This window comes from Rhinatrema bivittatum, chromosome 15, assembly GCF_901001135.1.
Source record: "Rhinatrema bivittatum chromosome 15, aRhiBiv1.1, whole genome shotgun sequence".
NCBI classification, from domain to species: Eukaryota; Metazoa; Chordata; class Amphibia; order Gymnophiona; family Rhinatrematidae; genus Rhinatrema; species Rhinatrema bivittatum.
The window spans coordinates 12023392-12044690 of NC_042629.1; positions in this window are offsets into that span (position 1 = coordinate 12023392).

Here is a 21299-nt window from a genome sequence, read left to right on the forward strand (position 1 = left end):
TACCTTCTCCATCATAACTATATCTTTTTTGAGATGCGGCGACCAGAATTGTACACAGTATTCAAGGTGCGGTCTCACCATGGAGCGAAACAGAGGCATTATGACATTATCCATTTTATTCACCATTCCCTTTCTAATAATTCCCAACATTCTGTTTGCTTTTTTGACTGAACTGACGATTTCAATGTGTTATCCACTATGACGCCTAGATCTCTCTCTTGAGTGGTAGCTCCTAATATGGAACTTAACATTGTTTAACTAAAGCATGGGTTATTTTTCCCTATATGCATCACCTTGCACTTATCAACATTAAATTTCATCTGCCATTTGGATGCCCAATTTTCCAGTCTCACAAGGTCTTCCTGCAATTTATCACAATCTGCTTGTGATTTAACTACTCTGAACAATTTTGTGTCATCTGCAAATTTGATTACCTCACTTGTCGTATTTCTTTCCAGATCATTTATAAATATATTGAAAAGTAAGGGTCCCAATACAGATCCCTGAGGCACTCCACTGTCCACTCCCTTCCACTGAGAAAATTGTCCATTTAATCCTACTCTCCTGTCTTTTAGCCAGTTTGTAATTCACAAAAGGACATCGCCACCTATCCCATGACTTTTTACTTTTCCTAGAAGCCTCTCATGAGGAACTTTGTCAAATGCCTTCTGAAAATCCAAATACATTACATCTGCCGGTTCACCTTTATCTACATGCAGGGCCAGAGTGTCCATTAGGCGAACTTTGGAAGTCGCCTAGGGCGCCGAGCCATAGGGGGCGCCGAAGAGCAGCCACATGGTGCTGCAAGTGGGGCCTATCCCGCTCGCGGCAAACAGAAATAGAGACTGTGTGCTTCTCAGGGCCATGAGCCCCCCTCCCCCCACACCTTTTGACGCTGACTGTTTCTATTTCTCTTTGCCACGAGCAGGATAGGCCCCTCTTGCGGCACCACATGGCTGCTCTTCGGCGCCCCCTCACACGCGGCGCCCTGAGAAGCACACAGTCGGCGCCAAAACAGGTAGGAGGAGGGGGTGTGACCGGGGGGGGGGGGGGGGCGGCAGTGCAAGGGTCACTTAGGGCACCCAATACCCTTGCACTGGCCCTGTCTACATGTTTATTAACTCCTTAAAAAGTGAAGCAGATTTGTGAGGCAAGACTTGCCCTAGGTAAAGCCATGCTGACTTTGTTCCATTAAACCAGGTCTTTCTATATGTTCTGTGATTTTGATGTTTAGAATACTTTCCACTATTTTTCCTGGCACTGAAGTCAGGCTAATTGGTGTGTAGTTTCCGTGATCGCCCCTGGAGCCCTTTATAAATATTGGGGTTACATTAGCCACCCTCCAATCTTCAGGTACAATAGATGATTTTAATGATAGGTTACAAATTTTTACTAATAGGTTTGAAATTTCATTTTTGAGTTCCTTCAGAACTCTGGGGTGTATACCATCCGGTCCAGGTGATTTACTACTCTTCAGTTTGTCAATCAGGTCTACCACATCTTCTAGGTTCACTGTGATTTGGTTCAGTCCATCTGAATCATTACCCATGAAAACCTTCTCTGGATCAGGTATCTCCCCAACATCCTCTTCAGTAAGCACCGAAGCAAAGAAATTGTTTAATCTTTCCACGGTGGCCTTATCTTCTCTAAGTGTCCCTTTAACCCCTCGATCATTTAACAGTCCAACAAACTCCCTCACAGCTTTCTGCTTCAGATATATTTTTAAAAATGTTTACTGTGAGTTTTTGCCTCTACGGCCAACTTCTTTTCACTGATACAATCTAACACAGTTCATGGGCGTATCACATATATTTCACTGGCAGATTCTAATACAATCCATTTGCGTATCATGCATTTACCATTGCAGAATCTAACACATACCATTGGTGTATCATGCACATTCCATGGCACAATTTAGCACATTCCATTGGTATATCCCACAAATTTCACTGGCACAACTGATATGTGTGCCTGAGTCTGAGACCAACATGGAGACTGTGATTGACCCAGAATCCTCTGCTGCCTTGGCCTGCTTGCAGTTCTGGCCATATGAACCCTAAATGTCCTACTGAGCCTGGTTCGGAAAACTATTCCAGGAGACATCTGGACAGCAGCTGGAGCTGTCTCAAACTTGTTATGGGTGGTCATAGGGTCACAATAAGCAGAAGGAAAAGGTCAGAATCTCAGGCTAGGATTTCAAATATAGTGGCACTTATAAAAACATCTTAAGCCATGAAAATTTCCCTGAGGGTGAAAAAATGACAGGACAAAGGACTAAGAGAAAACTAATATAATAGCAGGCAAGTAGGCCCCAATTTGGGAAAGGGATCAGGGTAACATTGGTCTAATTTATCTTCTTTTTGACATGAGAAACCGTGCACGTGAGACTCCCATGGGTTCATGCAATTTAAGGACTTATTATAATAATCACGCACATTCCAGAGGCCTAATCTAACACATTCTATTGGATTCTCATCCACATTCCATGGCACAACCTAACACGTTCCATTGGTGTATCACGCACATTCCACTGGCACATTGTAACATATTCCATTAGTGTATCATGCATATTCCAATGACATAATCACACATATTCTATTGACATTTCATGTACATTTCCTCCAATGTGTTTGAAACATTATTGGGATTGATTTCAAACCTATCTGTGGGAGAGCTGACAGAATTCAGCTCCTGCAGCCACTGTAGTCTGCTGTCTTTTATAGGAACTGTTGTTTGTGGTGTAACACGTGTTTAAGGGATATACCCACAACATGGCTGGGAACCAAGAGTCATCACTTACTCTGCACACATTCATTCTGCATGATCTTTAACTTAGTACTCAAAGGTAGAATTAATTTATCTTCTGTTTCGTGCCTTTTTTTCTATTGATTTATAAAGTGCCATGTATGTATGTGTGTATATATATATATATATATATATATAGATATATATATATATAGAGAGAGAGAGAGAGAGAGAGAGAGAGATGCACAGTTAAACACCAAAGTCTCAGAGTATCAGACAAATTAACTTTTTTTTAAGATAGACACTGTTTTCACTGGAGGCAGGTAAGGCAGTATTGGCTTTTGAATATCAGTAATAATACAAAACGTGCAGGCTATTAATGGATTTTCAGCTTTTTATTTATATAAAAGTCCTAATTTGAAACATCCATGGGATTCGCTCTCTGTCTGGGACTGCTCAGAGCCTTTTCTTTTTGCAGGAGATTTAATTCTCCCGCTTTGGCTATGGTCTTTTCATCACTGTATCTTCAATGAGATTAGGTGGCAGGACGCGAACCTTCCCTTTCCCATATTATGTGAATTATTTCTCAATCTTAGGCCTCGATTCTTCTGCTGCGGTAAAGGGGGCAGAGAGGCGAAAAAAGGGGCGAGGGGGCTAGTGTGCAGCTGGCCGCATCATGGCGGTGTGGTTTTGCCTGCTGCGGGGTGGCCGTGCCACACACTATCGCCCCCATAGCTTCACGCTAAAAGGCGGTGCTAATTCCCGCGCTACTGCTGGCGATAATGTCCATAACATTATTGCCGGCATCGGTGCCGCCACTCCATTTCCCTAAATCCCTCCCAAACTCCTCCCTAACTCCATCCCTTCCCCTAATTTTAATTTTACCACTGCGATAATGCCCTAATGCACACGATAATGGGCTATCGCACCTTGGAAAATTACCCTATTAGTGTATTCTCAGCTTATAGCTCAGCTCCTGCACTTGGATTCCAGACAAAAGGAGTCTGAGCGCCATACCCCAGACAGAAAAGCTGAATTTCAGTTTGATGCTTTTCGTGATGAAGGCCTATCACCAGACCTTCCAGAGCAGGCTTGGGTGCATCTGCACTCTTTTCTTCATTAATGTGGGTAGGAGGTTAAGAAGAAGTACCTGTTTAAAGGCTACAACATTTTTAGATAAAATAGATTCATACCAGAGGAAATCCATGGGATTGCACAAGAATCTTTGAGCAATGGGGACAATAAGAAGGATGTACTCTTCTCCAGAGCTGAAGTTGTACAAGACGGTAGCAGGCAAATGAGACCCTGTCCTGTTACTGGACTCATTCATTACAATCAGCAGCAGGAACATAAACGCAGAGTCAGACTTTCAAAACAGTTCTAAGCCACATAAGCTGGGTTGACTGCAGTTGCCTTAGATATTAGGGATGTGAATCGTTTTTTAACGATTTAAATTATCGTTCGATAATTTTAAAATTGTCATTAATCGGTAAGGGACTCGATACAATAGGAATTTGTGAAAAATCGTTAAATCGAGTACGGGAATTATTTGGGGGGAGGGCAGGAAAACCGGCACACCAAAACAACCCCTAAACCCACCCCGACCCTTTAAAACCAATCCTTTACCCTCCCCCACCCTCCCGAACCCCCCGAAAATGTTAAATTACCTGGTGGTTCAGTGGGGGGGGGGGGGGGGGTCCTGGCGCGATCTCCTGCTCTCGGGCCATCGGCGCCATTTTGGCTACCACTGATAAAAATGGCGCCGATGTCCCGATAAAAAAAACCCCACCCCGACTGCCTTTGCCCTCACTATGTGCCCGATCCTGCATCTAGTTTAGAATCAAGTCCTTTAGTCAGATGTGATGTTATACCCTCACTAAATGGCGCCAATGGCCTGATAAAAAATAACCCACCCCGACCCTTTACAAATTACCCCTTTGCTTCTCCCACCCTCCCAACCCCCCCAAAAACCTTTTACATGTACCTGGTGGTCTAGCGGGGGGTCCGGGAGCCATCCCTTCAATCATACCCTCAGTGCCGGTGCCGATCGCCTTTGCCCTCACTATGTCACAGGGAGCGACCGTCGCTCCCTGTGACATAGTGAGGGCAAAGGCGATCAGCGCCATTTTGATACCAGTCCAGCACCAGCACCAGCACAGAGGGTATGATTGAAAGGATGGCTCCTGGACCCCCCGCTAGACCACCAGGTACATGTAAAAGGTTTTTTTGGGGGGGGGGGGTCGGGAGGGTGGGAGAAGCAAAGGGGTAATTTGTAAAGGGTCGGGGTGGGTTATTTTTTTTATCGGGCCATCGGTGCCATTTTTATCAGTGGTAGCCAAAATGGCGCCGATGGCCCAAGAGCAGAAGATCGCGCCAGGACCCCCGCCCACTGGACCACCAGGTAATTTAACATTTTGGGGGGGGGGGGTTTGGGAGGGTGGGAGAGCAAAGGGGTCATTTGTAAAGGGTCGGGGTGGGGGTTTTTTTATCTGCTCAGGCCTCACTAAAAAATTAACAATGTGAATTGGAATCGGAACCGATTCCAATTCACATCTCTAATGATCCGATTTTTTTCTCCCTCCATCCGAACCTGATCGTTAAAACGATCGGGCACACGATTCACATCTCTATTAGATATTGGCTATGATTAATGCAGTTTAAATGTGACCAAATCTGCTCTGTATCACTCATCCCCAATTTAGCTATAAAATTAAGCATCTTACATTATATAAATAGGAACCAGTGGAGTAGTTAAGAGGCAGCACTTGGATAATCATATGGGAATACGAGAGAGATCAGTGGTCATGCATTAACCTTTCAACCCAAGGTCTGACGTTTCAGCCTCATATGATGTGATGACTCTGAAAATACAGTAAACTACCATCAAACATATTAGAATTAAATCAGAGCAGTCTTTTGGGGAGATCGTGTGTACAGAGCCATTCTCAATTTATGCTACAATTATGGTTACAACTGCTTTATCGCCATCCCCCTGGGACTGTGCTGGCATAGCGGATAGATTAAAATATTAATGGTACACTGTATTATTGGAATATTAATAGAATTCTATTTTCTGTGCAGGCAAATTACAACACAGTTGCATGAAAAAGGCAATAATAGTTATAGAGGGTACAAATATGAAATAATTTTAAATTATGAAAGCAACTCGGTACATAATTATAGGTTAACTAACTTAATTGAGCATAAACATCACATCTGACTAAAGGACTTGATTCTAAACTAGATGCAGGATCGGGCACTTCTAGAGACTCCCTGCCTGATTTAAGAGTCAAATGAAGTGATCCTTCCAGCCTCCACTCTTCTCCTTATAAACCTGGAATATTTGTCTCTTTGAAGCTCTATCAGCTTGATTGAGTAGGTGTCAGAATCAGGCAGACATGACGGGGATCAGAGTTAGAAGGTTTAATGCGGCCTTTGTGTCCTGAAAGACTGTGGAATCACTTGTTTAATAGGGTGTGAAAGGGTTTTGTAAGTTTTAGAGGTCAATAACAAGACCAAGCCTTCACAGTTGGCGCTACTGATTACAAGTTTCAAGCTTGTGCTAATTCAGTCCCTCTCTAAGAATGTCTTTCAAAATGTTAGTTTTTTTTCTCTTTTCTTCTAAAAACATAGAATACTTTTTAGAATAGAGACAGTTCTCAGGATCTCCAGAAGTGAGCAAGTGCTCAAGCAGTCATTAGAGTTGTACATTTACGTCACCTTGTTTTGTACTTATGTTTTTTGCTCCATGTGCAATGGTATAAGCATGTGAACTTATAAGAAGTGTGCAAACGATGGAAGTACAAAATGTGGCTAACGGCTCAAGCATATTGTTGTAATGTATCACCATTCTGCTGATTCTGTCAAGCTAAGTGTTAGTTCTGTTAATTATATTTCAATTTTAGTTTTACAGTTTCACCATCTGGTAAAGGGGGCTGACAGAATGTGTGTTTTCTTTTTCTGTAAGCATAGAGTATTCTCCCAATTCACCTCTTCCGTGACTCTAGCAAGAAATCCAGGCAGCTGCTAATCTAAAAGGACAGTTGCAGCTCATGAAAGAATCATCACCCCTAATCAAATCAGAAGGAAAACCCACCACTGTGCATGTCTAGAGATACTTGATGTGCTAAATATTTCATATGATGGGGCCCCAGCCAGAGAAGAGGCGCTCTCAATGACTGCATGTCATGTGCAAATGTGTACTCATGTACTCCAGTGCAGTCATACCGGGCCATGGCAACATCCATAAGTTTGCATGATCCTTATATTACTTATAAATAAAGATAATTGCATCTCAGCCCCTTTGCTCTGCAGTGCACCCCTTGCCAGCAGAATTAGGTGGGCAACGTGCTGCAGGAAAGCTGAGGCATACGTCATGACAAATGCCTGTTTTGACTGCTGGAAACCAAACTCAGCTGTAGACCTGAAGAAACATCAAAACACAATCAAGGGTTGACATGAAATCCAAGAGCCAGGAGAATTCCTTCAGGCAAGAATGGCTGAGTTTGAAAGCCATGCTTGTAATACAGATCCACCAGCTCTTTTTCTGCTGAGCTGGTATTGCACTTTTTCCTCCATCTGTCTTTAATCGGGTATTTAGGTTATGATTGTAATTAAAAATCAGTAAAGCCAAACATATCAAAATAACTAATTTCTCTAGTGCTTTTGTGCCTGTCTTTATTAAAACACCCTGTACCAGGTTCTGGATATAGGATGTTAACACTGTTTAAACATAGAATTTGTTTTGTTTGTAAATCTGTTTATTTTCTTGAATTCCATGGGGACCTCTGCAGTGTCTGGAATGCATGCAAGGGGCTGCAGAGCACTTCTGATTTTAGCATATGTTTGAATACAGAATTAAACAATTTTCAGGCAAACCCAAAATTGAATTAGATCTAAAATGTATATGCAACCTTTCCCATAGATCAAGACAGCATACAACATAGAAAATTATAGAATACATTAAGTGAGACCTAATCGCCAAGCAAGCCCAGCGTCATCCTGCCTCCTCTGCCGGGGCTCAAGCCCACTCACAAAGAGTGATTCAGTGAGCCGTGCAGAGGAGAAGAACTGCCGACAAAGAACAGAGGAAATCGCAACGAGGGAAGCTGAAAAGAAAAGGAAACCAAAAAACAAACCGCGCAGTGAGTAAAACCCCGCCCCTAAACGGAACCGAGCCTATCAGAGGGTGGATTAAGACTCCTTTAAATTTCAGTCCAACCTCTTTTTTAACACAGCACACACCGACGGCGTCGCGTGTCTGAAGGAGCACGACTAAGGGGCATGCCCCTTAGTCGTGCTCCTTTGTGAGACCCAGTAAAAAAAAACAAACTTTGAATAAACCCCCTTCAATCGACCAGTACGCTGACATCAATCATCCACATCTCAGAAATCCTCATCTAGCATCCAGCCTCAACCCAAGCAACCTACATCAAAACGCACCCTCAGCTCATCAACCTCACTTCCAGCACTCATCCTCAACGCAAGCTATCTTCATCCAGCACTCATCCTCACCTCAAAAACCTACATCTAGAACTCATCCCCAACTCAAGCAATCTGCATCCAGCACGCATCCTCAGCTCAACAACCTCACTCCAGCACTCATCCTCAACGCAATCTATCTTCATCCAACATGCATCCTCACCTCAACAACCTCCCTAACAGCAATTATCCTCACCTCAAACAACCTCCCTACAGAACTCATTCTCAGCTCAAGCAATCTGAATCCAGCACTCATCCTCAGCTCAACCACCTCACTCCAGCACTCATCCTCAATCAAATCTTCATCCAGCACTCATCAACAACCTCAACAACCTCCCTACAGAAATCATCCTCAGCTCAAGCAATCTGCATCCAGCACTCATCCTCACCTCAACAACCTCCATACAGCACTCATCCTCAACACAAGAAACCTCCCTTCCACCTTCAACACTCAACCCAAGACACTCTGGCATTCATTACAACCTAAACATTCATCTGGAAACCGTCTTTCTAATCATAAACAAACATACGACAGAACTCATACCAGTAAACCCAACACACATACAATGATCAGACAGATCATGACAACTAGACACATATCAACCAATGAAAATTCACAAACACTAAAGATGATGACATCAACCAATATGTTATATGTAACTGCTTTTCTGCACCATTGTTCAAATTGTAAAGTTTGTTATAATTGCACCCCTGTTTCTTGTGAACCAGCATGATGGGACTACCGTCTTGAATGTTGGTATATAAAAAACTTAAATAAATAAATAAAATAAATAAACCAATACACCACAGCAGAAAGACACATCTTATAAACATACCAATAATGAAAACTCTCAAAAACATAATGTGTCTCACCTTCATTCTCATAAACGCACAATCCCTAACCAAAAAACACATGCTAATAGCGGACATACTACAAGAAAACCCCCCCGACTTCATCGAGATAACAGAAACCTGGTTCAAAAACACTGACCAAGTCCTAATAAACCAACTTGACAACAATATCTATGACACTTTTTCAATCCCTCGCAAGAATCGCAGAGGAGGAGGTCTACTTCTGATTATAAAAAACATTTCGAAATGAAAGTGATCCCGCACAAAATCGCTAATCAATATGAAATAGCCCTATTCAATTCAAAAACCCTCCAAATTTGCCTTGTTTACTGCCCACCTAAAATTCTAGATAATGATATATCACCTCTCATTGAATTCCTAACAAACAACATTAGTACGAAAAAATCGACGATCTTACTGGGAGACTTCAATCTGCACACCGATGCCAATCCCAGATCACAAAACTGCCAGACTCTGCTTGACATGCTAGAAAGTCTAAATTTTAACCTTCAAGTGAACAACCCCACTCATTCAACAGGCCATACACTTGACCTGAGTTTTACGAATATACACTTCTCAGAAACAACTATATCATACAAACCAGTCCCCTGGTCCGATCATTACCTACTACAATGCAAGACCCAAACGAAAATAAACAACATGCCAAACACAAACAAATCTCATCAATCATCCAAACAAACCTGCTACAACAGGAACTGGGAAAACAACTAGCAAAGCTGGACCTCTCAAACATAAACAACGCAATCCAATCCTGGTTCAAAATAACAGAAGACACAGCAAATAACAAACCCAGAGGAATGGAAAAAAATAATTCCAGAGAAAAACAAAACCCGTGGTTCAATACACAACTAAGAAGCATGAAATCCAACCTCAAAAAACTGAAAAAGAATGGCAAAAAAACTAATGTATCGCGACATCACAAAAATACCGCACACATCTAGCTACATACAAAAAAATGATCCTAGATACGAACCGTAACTACTACAGTCAAAAGATAAATAAATCCACCAATAACTCCAAAACTCTATTCAATATAGTAAACAACCTCATTGCTGAAAAAAGCAAAAACGAAACCACCAAACCCAAACCCACAAATCTAAGCCAAGACCTAGCTATGTTCTTCAAGAACAAAATAACCAAAATAACAGATGCGTTCAACAATACAGAGAGTGAAGAAATACAAATAAAAACATCAAATACAACCCAATGGCCCAACTTTGAACCTATCTCCACCACAGAAACCGAAAAATTGCTAAGAAAAATAAACCCAGCTTGCCATGAACTAGACACCATCCCAACGAGTGATCTAAAAGAAATTGCGCAGTCTATAGCCAACAATAGCAGACATTATCAATAAATCCCTTGAAGAAGGAGAGATTCCAGTCAAATTGAAAACAGCAACAATCAAACCTATACTAAAAAGAAAAAACTTGAACCCAGAGGATTTGAACAACTACCGCCCAATTTCAATTCTACCTCTTCTAGCAAAATTGACGGAAAAAACTGTTCTAAAACAACTCAATGATCACCTCGATAGCCACAAAATTCTACATCCCGCCCAACACGGATTCAAGAAAAATCTCAGCACAGAAACTCTTCTACTCAATCTATCAAACAACATACTAAGAGGATTCGAGAACAAAATAGGCCATCTCCTAATACTCCTTGACCTGTCTGCAGCATTCGATACGGTTGACCACAAAAGACTGATAGCAAGTCTAGCAAACATAGGTCTCACGGGTAAAACCCTGGACTGGTTCACCTCGTTCCTAACAGACAAATTCTTCAAAGTCTCTATTAACAACTCATCTGATGTGATTCCACTCGAAACAGGAGTACCACAAGGGTCTGCTCTCTCGGCGACACTCTTCAATATATATCTGCTCCCACTATGCCAACTTCTAACGAGCATGGGAATAACGTACTATATGTATGCCGATGACATACAACTCCTTATTCCGATTTCATCCAGCGTAGAACATGCACTATTATTGGCAGCCTCCCATCTAGATGCAATCAGAAACATGCTAAACAACCTAAAATTATGTCTGAACATGAGCAAAACAGAATGCATTCTAATAGAAAGAACAAACTCAGGAACAAGATCCACCCCATCCCTTAATATAGACATCAGCTTACAATTTAAAGATAATGTAAAAGATCTGGGCATTTGGATTGAAAATGATCTAAGCTACCAAACACACATCACAGCAAAAACAAAAGAAGGCTTCCATAAACTACAAATTCTGAAACACCTAAAACCATTGATACATCACCAAGAATTCAGAACAGTATTACAATCCCTAATTTGCTCCAGCCTCGACTACTGCAACTATCTCTTGCTAGGACTACCGAAAACAACCCTAAAACCACTACAACTGCTGCAGAACGCAGTAGCTAGAGTCCTCACTGGCAAAAAGAAAAACAGAACACATAACTCCCATCCTCAACAGCCTTCACTGGCTGCCAGTGGAAAAACGAATTGAATTCAAAACACTAATAGTACTACACAGTGCAATATATAATGTAAATAACACAGTGCTGGACAATGTCATTTATAGACACAGAGCAAAATGGACAACCAGAACAAGTAAAGTTAATCTAGTCATACCCTCACTCCCAGTCGCCAAACTATCCACAACAAGAAACAGAGCCATATCTATTGCTGGGCCAAAATTATGGAACTCTCTACCAGAACACCTGAGCTCGCAAAGCAATCTCAAATTCTTCAAAAAAGAGCTCAAAACATGGTTATTCACGCAATCAAGGATGGCATTGGCTAGAACAACAAATATAATTACATACCGTCATCGAGTATGCAATGAACTAATTAACTATCTTATATATAGATCCACAAACACGTTATTTGTAACTGATAGAATACACAAAACACAATGGGCTCTTTCCCAGATTCGATCCCACCCATTTATCAATTCTTACATGATATGTATAATGAATCTACCTCAGATAATATATAATGTTGATCTTATCTGTCATTCATAAACGGGCGGATTTTAATAGCCCTGCTCGCGTAAATCCGCCCGGATTTATGCGAGCAGGGCCTTGCGTGCCGGTGCGCCTATTTTCCATAGGCCGCCGGCGCGCACAGAGCCCCGGGACGCGCGTAGGTCCCGGGGTTTTTGGAAGGGGGCGTGTCGGGGGCGGGACCCGATGATGCGGCGTTTCGGAGGCGGGGCGCGGCATTTCGGGGCGGGACCGGGGGCGTGGTTTCGGCCCGGGGCGTTTCGGGGGCGTGGCCGCGCCCTCTGGAACCACCCCCGGGTCGAGTCTCGGCGCGCCAGCAGCCTGCTGGCGCGCGTGGATTTACGTCTCCCTCCGGGAGGCGTAAATCCGTGGATAAAGGTAGGGGGTGTGGGTTAGGTAGGGGAAGGTGAGGGGAGGGCGAAAGAAAGTTCCCTCCGAGGCCGCTCCGATTTCGGAGCGGCCTCGGAGGGAACGGAGACAGGCTGTGCGGCTCGGCAGCCTTGCGCGCGCCGATCCAGGATTTTAGAAGATACGTGTGGCTAGGCGCGTATCTTCTAAAATCCAGCGTACTTTTGTTTGCGCCTGCTGTGCAAACAAAAGTACGTGATCGCGCTGTTTTTAAAAATCTACCCCAAAGTGTACTTCTGGTTAATGAGTTAACCTGGTCATAAGATCAGATTTAGTTAGTTGTTATATGGATGGTTATATGTAACATGATGCGTGCGTTTCACGCTTTTTCAAGTTTCGAACACGGTTTTATGTATAAGTTGTTGACGATGTAAACCGGAGTGAAGGCAACATGCTATACCTCAGTATAAAAAAAGCGTAAATAAATAAAAATAAAATAAAAAAATGGTAGAAACAAAGGTAAAAACCTAGAAATCAATATGCATAACCATTTAGATGGATGGCTCCCAAGTTATCCATCTAACCGGCAAGCTTTGAACATTCTCCTTCCTTAGCAGGATAATTATTATCCAGCTAAAATGTAGCCGAATAAGAAAGCGGCATCTTGGGAATGTTCCGGAGTGGGACTGAGTTTGCCAAATAGTTTAGCTAGCTAACTCCGATACTTGGAATTAGTTGAATATGTTATTTGGCTAATTCAAGAGGTGCCTACTACAAGGTCTAAAGTTATCTGGCCCCATGTGGTCAGAGAGGCTTAACTGGCTACATTTAGAATAATACGGCCACTAAAGTGCCCAGCTGCTTTAAAAAAAGAAAACATCACAAGTCTAGTGGCTCTATCACTTCCCCCTCCCCCCGCCCCCCCCCCACACACACACACAAGAGCACTCAATCTTGCTGCCCTAAACCCCTCAAATGTGTTTACAAAGTTAGTTTTAAAGGTCAGAAATGCCATAAATTGCCTTGCTACATGCCATTTCTCCCCATCCAACCCTAACCGTCCCACCTTCCCAGTACCTTAGATGTGAAAGATCTTCATCCCAGATCGTGGTAGCAGCCTACTGCAACCTGGGCCCAGCGATTTATGACTGTTAGGGGAGCTACACTGTATGCGCTTCCAGAGTAGCTCTCCTAAGGATTGTAAATCCTCTGGGGCAAGGAAATACCTATTAGAGATGTGATTCGGCCAAACCTTTTGGTTCAGCCTTCGTTATCGGCCAGCCGTGGAAAATTTCATTTCCCGCAGTTCGGGACGATTTTTTTTTTCAGCTGTCCAGAACAAAAAAACTCAAAACAACATTTTTAAGATGGCGCCGTCCATCCATTGCTCCTACCATGTGACAGAGGCCGGCCAAAGGCACAGATAGCCTGTCACATGGTAAGGGCAAAGGGCCACCAGCACCATTTTGATTAGTGGCAGCCAATGGCCCGAGAGGGGGGGATCGCTCCCGGGGGGTTATTTTGGGGGCAAGTTTTTGGGGGGTTGGGAGGGTGGGGGATTGTAATTAATTAAATCTGAAGGGTTGGGGTGGGTTTGGTTGGGTTTTTTTATGTGCCTTTTCTCCCCTCCCCAAAAACGATAAGAAAACCATACAAAATTTCGTGGGTTTTCCAATCGTTTCGAGGACCCTGAACCGCAACGAAATAGGAAATATTGTCTATATTTCCTATTTCGTTGCAAACGAATGCACATCCCTATAGTATCTGAACAGTAACTTGCCTTGAGCTCAGATTAGGAAAAAGTGAGTAACTAAATTCAAATATAGAACCTGATTTACTAAGATTTTTCTCCCATTCTGTGTCTATGAGAAAAATGCTTAGTAAATGAGGCATATACAGGTAAATTTTAAATGGGCCACGCGTGTAAAAAACGGGGGTTATGCGCAGAAGTGCCGGGTCCAAGGAAAGGGGAGGTCCAGGGGGCAGGGAGGGATGGTCCAGAGGGCGGGTAGGGGTGGGGTGGGAAGTGGCCGGTATAGTGGCCATTTGCCATTTGCTTATGGAGCAGTAAGCAACATAACAAGAAAAGTAAGGGGTAGATATTTAAACTTACGTACACATGCAAACATGTACGCACCAATTTTATAACATGCACACTGGCGTGCGCATGTTATAAAAACCGGGGCCACGCACACACGCACACACGCACAGATCCCTTAGCTTCCCCCACCCTCCCGACCCCCCCAAAAAAACATTTTACAAGTACTTGGTGGTCTAGTGGGGTCCCGGGAGCGATCTCCTGCTCTCGGGCCGTCGGCTGCCACTAATCAAAATGGCGCCGATGGCACTTTGCCCTTACCATGTGACAGGGTATCCGTGCCATTGGCTGGCCCCTGTCACATGGTAGGAGTAATGGACAGCCAGTGCCATCTTTAAAAATGGCGTGAGCCATCCAGAGCTCCTACTATGTGACATGGGCTGACCAATGGCATGGATACCCTGTCACATGGTAAGGGCAAAGGGCCATCGGCACCATTTTGATTAGTGGCAGCCGACGGGCCGAGAGCAGGAGATCGTTCCCGGGACCCCCATTGAACCACCAGGTACTTGTAAAAAGTTTTTTGGGGGAGTCGGGAGGGTGGGGGAAGCTAAAGGATCTGTTTTAAAGAGTCGGGGTGGGTTTAGGGCTTGTTTCCCACCCGCCCCCAAAACAATAAGAGAACCCCACAAACAATTTTGTGGGGTTTTCCTATCAGTTTCGGGGAGCCCCCGATTTCTGACGACTTTGAAAATATCATACGATATTTTCAATCGTCAGAAAAACGATTCACATCCCTAATTTTTATGCACCTCTCTACTGAGCAGAAGTAGACATTGAAAACTATATTCAACACCGCCCTTCTTCAGAAGGAACGTGTGAAAAGCCTAGAGAACAGAAAGAGAATATGAGGAAGGATAAAGACACTGAAGACTGACCACAAAGACAAGAACTCAAGAGACAAACCAGACAGCCAAGGAACCAGGAACAGGACACAGGAACTCAGGAAGACACACAGTGGAATCAGGAACCAGGAAGCAAGGATCAGGAACCAGGAACACAGAGGCAAAGCACATCTACAACAGAGCCGAGGCATTGAAGGGATGTACATGGGGACCTTAAATACTGAGCAGGCTATGGTGTCATCAAGAGGTACGTCTGCCAGATTCCCACCATTGGCCCTTTAAATCGTTGGTAGTCAGTGCATGCACGCTCTAAGGAGAGCAGGGCTAGGAATGGCAGCGTCCTGCTGCGAGTTCTGTGCAGTGTGCTGTTGAGCCATGATGTGGCAAAAGTACGCGGGATTTTAGTAGATACGCGCGTAGCCGCGCGTATCCGCTAAAATCCTGGATCGGCGCGGCCTCGGAGGGAACTTTCTTTTGCCCTCCCCTCACCTTCTCCTCCCTTCCCCTACCTAACCCACCCGCCCGGCCCTGTCTAAACCCCCCCCCCCTTACCTTTGTCGGGGGATTTACGCCTCCCGGAGGGAGACGTAAATCCCCGCGCGCCAGCGGGCCGCTAGCGCGCCGGGACGTGACCTGGGGGCGGGTCCAGAGGGCGCGACCACGCCCCCGGACCGCCCCGGGCCGTAGCCACGCCCCCGGGCCCGCCCCCGGAACGCTCCCAACACGCCCCGAGGTTCGGGCCCGCCCCCGACACGCCCCCCTCAGAAAACCCCGGGACTTACGCAAGTCCCGGGGCTCTGCGCGCGCCGGTAGGCCTATGTAAAATAGGCTCACCGGCACGCAGGGCCCTGCTCGCCTAAATCCGCCCGGATTTGGGCGGATTTAGGCGAGCAGGGCTCTTAAAATCCGCCCCTGTGAACTTAATTAATAGCAGGTAATGACTTGTCCTCCAATTCTCCTCCAATAACTTCTCCTCCAATAACTTATCCAATCCTTTTTTAAACACAGCTATACTTAACTGCACTAACCACATCTCAGTAGAGAGTGAAAAAGAACTTTCTCAGATTAGTTTTAAATGTGCCACATGCTAACTTCATTGAGTGCCCCCTAGTCTTTCTATTATCTGAAAGAGTAAATAACAGATTCGAATCTACCCATTCTAGACCTCTCATGATTTTAAACACCTCTATCATATCCCCCCTCAGCTGTCTTTTCTCCAAGCTGAAAAGTCCTAACCTCTTTAGTCTTTCCTCATAGGGGAGCTGTTCCATTCCCTTTATCATTTTGGTCGCCCTTCTCTGTACCTTCTCCATCACAATTATATCTTTGAGATTCGGCGACCAGAATTGTACACAGTATTCAAGGTGCGGTCTCACCATGGAGCGATACAGAGGCATTATGACATTTTGCATTTTATTCACCATTCCCTTTCTAATAATTCCCAACATTCTGTTTGCTTTTTTGACTGCCGCAGTACACTGAACCGACTATCTTCAATTATTGACAGCCTTTCTTTCGAAAACTCTTACTCTACTATTTCATCTTGGAATGATGCTATGAAATGTGGAAAACAGGGGGAAATGTGGAAAACAGGATTTGCATTCAGACAACCACCAACAAGGACTGAACTTCACAATCTGGGTAAACAAATAAGCGTGGGGGTAGCTTGCTTATTAAGCCTGATACATCACTTTGAATGCATATACAGCACTGCTCTTTGCTTCAACTTTAGGGGGAAATGTGGAAAACAGGATTTACATTCAGACAACATCCACAAGGCATTGATCTGTGCAATCTGGGTACCCAAGCATCGAGGTAATTTGCTTGATGCGGTGGTACTACCCTTAACCATGAAGCCTTATGCTCACCTTTCATGCAACTCCAACATTACTCTCTGCATCAATGATAAGGGATGGCAGGAAATTTGAATCAGTTACCAACAAGGGCCCTGAACTTGGTGGTTGATGAAACAGATAAGTATGGGAAAATAAGTGTGGGAGTTTGCTGGGCAGACTGGATGGGTCGATTGGTCTTTTTCTGCCGTCATTTCTATGTTTCTATGAATTCTCTAGCCGAAGATATAGACCCTGTCATCACTAAAACCGTTTCCTATAACAAAAAACAAGACGCTTCCTGGTACATGAATGATTTGAAAGCTATTAAGTTCCTCTTAAGGAAAAAAGAAAGAAATTGGCGCAAATACCCTAATGATAACTCTTGCTTCATACAGAATTTTACTAATTAAATATAGAAGTGCAATTAACAAAGCCAAGCACACATACTATGGTAACAAAATTCATGATTTAAAATTTAATCCAAAAGCACTTTTTACCTTAGTTCAAAGTCTTATTTAACCTCCATCAGCTATTGATATCCTTAATTCTCAGAATTCAGAAGCAAAATGCAATGAACTTGCAGATTTCTTCAGCTCAAAAATCTCAAACATTCTAAAAATTTAGACTCTCCCTTTATATCAAAAAATCTCCATCCCTATAGATTCTTCAATCACTTGGTCTAGTTTCGTGCCAACAGGCACTTTAGAAATTCAATCCATCTTATCTAATTTAAAACCCACAAATCATCCATTTGACTCCATTTCTGTTAAGTATTTTAAACTGGTTCCAAACATCATTTTGTCCATTACAAGGATAGTTAATCTATCCTTAACAGAAGGGACAGTCCCTAGCGCCTTAAAATGTGCCATTGTTAAATCCATCCTTAAACAATAAATCCGATTTTTCTGATCTTAATAACATTAGAATGATTTCTACTCTTCCCTTCTTGGCAAAAATAACTGAAAAAATAGTTCAAAAACAATCAGACTATTTAGATGCAAACAATATTCTGCTTCCTTCTCAATTCTGCTTTCGTTTTTCAGTACTGAAACTCTTTTACTAGCCTTATCAGATACAATCCTTAGAGGTTTTGATTCTGGCCAATCCTATTTACTGATCTTTCTGGATCTATCATCAGCATTTGATACTGTTGACTATGATATTCTGATCCAAAGATTAATTGATATTGGCCCGACAGGGACAGTACTGTCCTGGTTTAAATCTTTTCTAAATGATCATCACTTTCAAGTTAGATTAAACAATTGTTTTTCTAAAAAAAATAAGAATCAATTCAGGAGTCCCACAAGATTTGTCGCTGTCAGCAACTCTTTTTAACATATACCCTTTACCTTTATGTAAGCTCCTGTCTGGCCTCGGTATTGTCCATTTCATTTATGTTGATGACATTCAGTTTTTAATTCCAATAAACAAATCCATTGAAGAATCCCTCAAATTATTGGGTTTTTATGTCACCAGACAGCTTCTTTCACAAATGAAATTAATTTTAAACACCTATAAAACTGAAATGATTCCATTGAGTAGAAAATAGTCTCCTGATAATGTCAATGATTTTAAAACCGATTTTATACAAATTAAATCAGCCCCTCAGATCCATGACTTAGGTTTTATTATTGATCAAGAATTCCTTTTTAAATTATATATTAATAGAAAGAGGGTTATTTTAAATTACAAGTTCTGAGACGTTTAAAGCCACTTTTAGAATTCAATGATTTTCAAACAGTTCTGCAGTCTTTGGATTTTTCGACTCTCGATTACTGTAATTCTCTATCTTGGATTGCCTTCCACCGCTATTAGACCTTTGCAATTATTGCAAAACGCAACTGCCAGAGTACTAAGAGGAGGAAAGAAGTTTGATCATATTACTCCTACTTTAGTATCTTTGCATTGGCTTCCAATCTATATAAATAAAAATGTTAAATAGTTTGTACAAATCGCTAATCTCAGCAACCACTTAACCGATTGCATTCAAATTTGGACACAAGTTTCACGTCACATACGGCAAGGATCTTCTACACTTACATTACATATATGTCACACCGGGGGCTGGTAAAAAAGTTTTAAAATTTGGTTCCACAAAACAGCAACATCTGGTGGTCGTAAGCGGAAGCTCTTACACCTTGCACAAACGCTCACACCCCCCACACACGTGACCAATGTTTGCGATTCACGTACCCTCCGAGCAGACACAAATCCACCCTCCTCATACACCCCCGCACACATGCCAATTGTACTTATTTCACACACTGTAATACCAGAGAGCAATTGATTCCCAACAACACCCTCCAAAAACCCACTAAATACCAGCATGCTACACCGGGAGGCCACTCACATGCCACATGTTTGCAATTCCCACACCCTACGAACTCACACACAAACACCCTCCTCACACCCCCCACACCCATGACTTTTCTACTTACTGCCCACACCCTCAGAACGCACGAAAACTGCAGAATAATTCGGGCTGCTCTAGCGGGGGGGGGGGGGGGGGGGGGGACGGACACCGCTCCGGGACACATTGCATACACTACGGCTGTCGGCTGCCAGCAATCAAAATGGCGCCGAGGGCTCTTTCCCTTACTAGGACACTCGGGAACGCCAACAGCGGCAGTAGCCCATGTGACATAGTAAGGGCGAGGGCCCATCGACTCCATTTTACGAACTGGCAACTGGCGCACCTTCGCCCTTACTATCTGAGCGAGACGACCGCTCCCATTGCTCCACCTCGAGGGCCCGGCGCCAATACTTCCATGCCGGAACGAACGCCCGCTCCACCGACTACCATTTTTGAAAGGTATCGTCGGGCCTGCAAGGGGGGGGGGGGGCGTGGGGATGTTCTTGCGTCCATGTTCGGAGGGGGGGGGGGCCAGGGGGCAGTTCCGAGATTCTGCAACTCTTGTGGGTTAGTCTATTTCGCCGGCCTGGGGGGGGAAGGGAGGGTGGGGGAGGCTTATATAAACACAAAGTTTCTGTGGGGATTACTTTGGGGTGCAAAGGGGGAGGGCACACACAAACACATACACAAAATGTGCACCATCTCCGAAAGGTTACAAAACAGCCCTCACCAGGTGGGGAGTCACTGAGGTGACAGTGAGAGGAGGGAGAATGAGGAGGGAGGTAACTGTCAGGGGAGGAAGAATGAGGGGAGAGGTGAGTGTGAGGGGACAGAGTTGGAGTGGGGACAGGGGAGGGAAGCAGGGGTGGAGTGACCAAGGGGGAAGAGGATGAGTGACTGAGCTAAATGAGCAAGGGGAAGGGGCAAGGAAGGAAAAGAATCTGACTCAGCCACTGCAACGCTTGGCAGGGGTCCGCTAGTTAAATATAGAATCAAATATAAGGTATTATGCCTAGTTCATAAATCATTAAACTATGATAAGACAGAATGGTTAAATGCTGCTCTTCACCTACACGTACCAGAAAGGAATCTAAGATCAGTGAACAAAGGCCTTTTTAATAGAGATGTCAATCATGTGCCCGATCGTCTTAATGATCGGGTTCGGCTAGAGGGGGGAAAAAATCTGATCATGGGTGATGTGAATCGGAATTGGTTCCGATTCACATCGTTATTTTTTTTTTTAGTGAGGCCCGACCCTTTAAAATTAACCCCTTACCTTCCCCCACCCTCCCGAACCCCCCCCCAAAACATTTTACAATTACCTGGTGGTCCAGTAGGGGCGCGGGGACCGATCTCCCACTCTCGGGCCATTGGCGCCATTTTGGCTGCCACTCATAAAGATGGCGCCGATGGCCCTTTGCCCTTACCATATGACAGGGTATCCGTGCCATTGGCCAGCTCCTGTCACATGGTAGGAGCACTGGATGGCCGGCGCCATCTTTAAAGATGGCGGCGGCCATCTTTACGACGGCGGCCGTCATCTTTAAAGATGGGCCGGCCAGCCAGTGCTCCTACCATGTGACAGGGGCCGGCCAATGGCACGGATACCCTGTCATATGGTAAGGGCAAAGGGCCATTGGCGCCATCTTTATGAGTGGCAGCCGATGGCCTGAGAACGGGAGATCATTCCCGGGACCACCACTAGACCACCAGGTAATTTTAAAATGTTTTGGGGG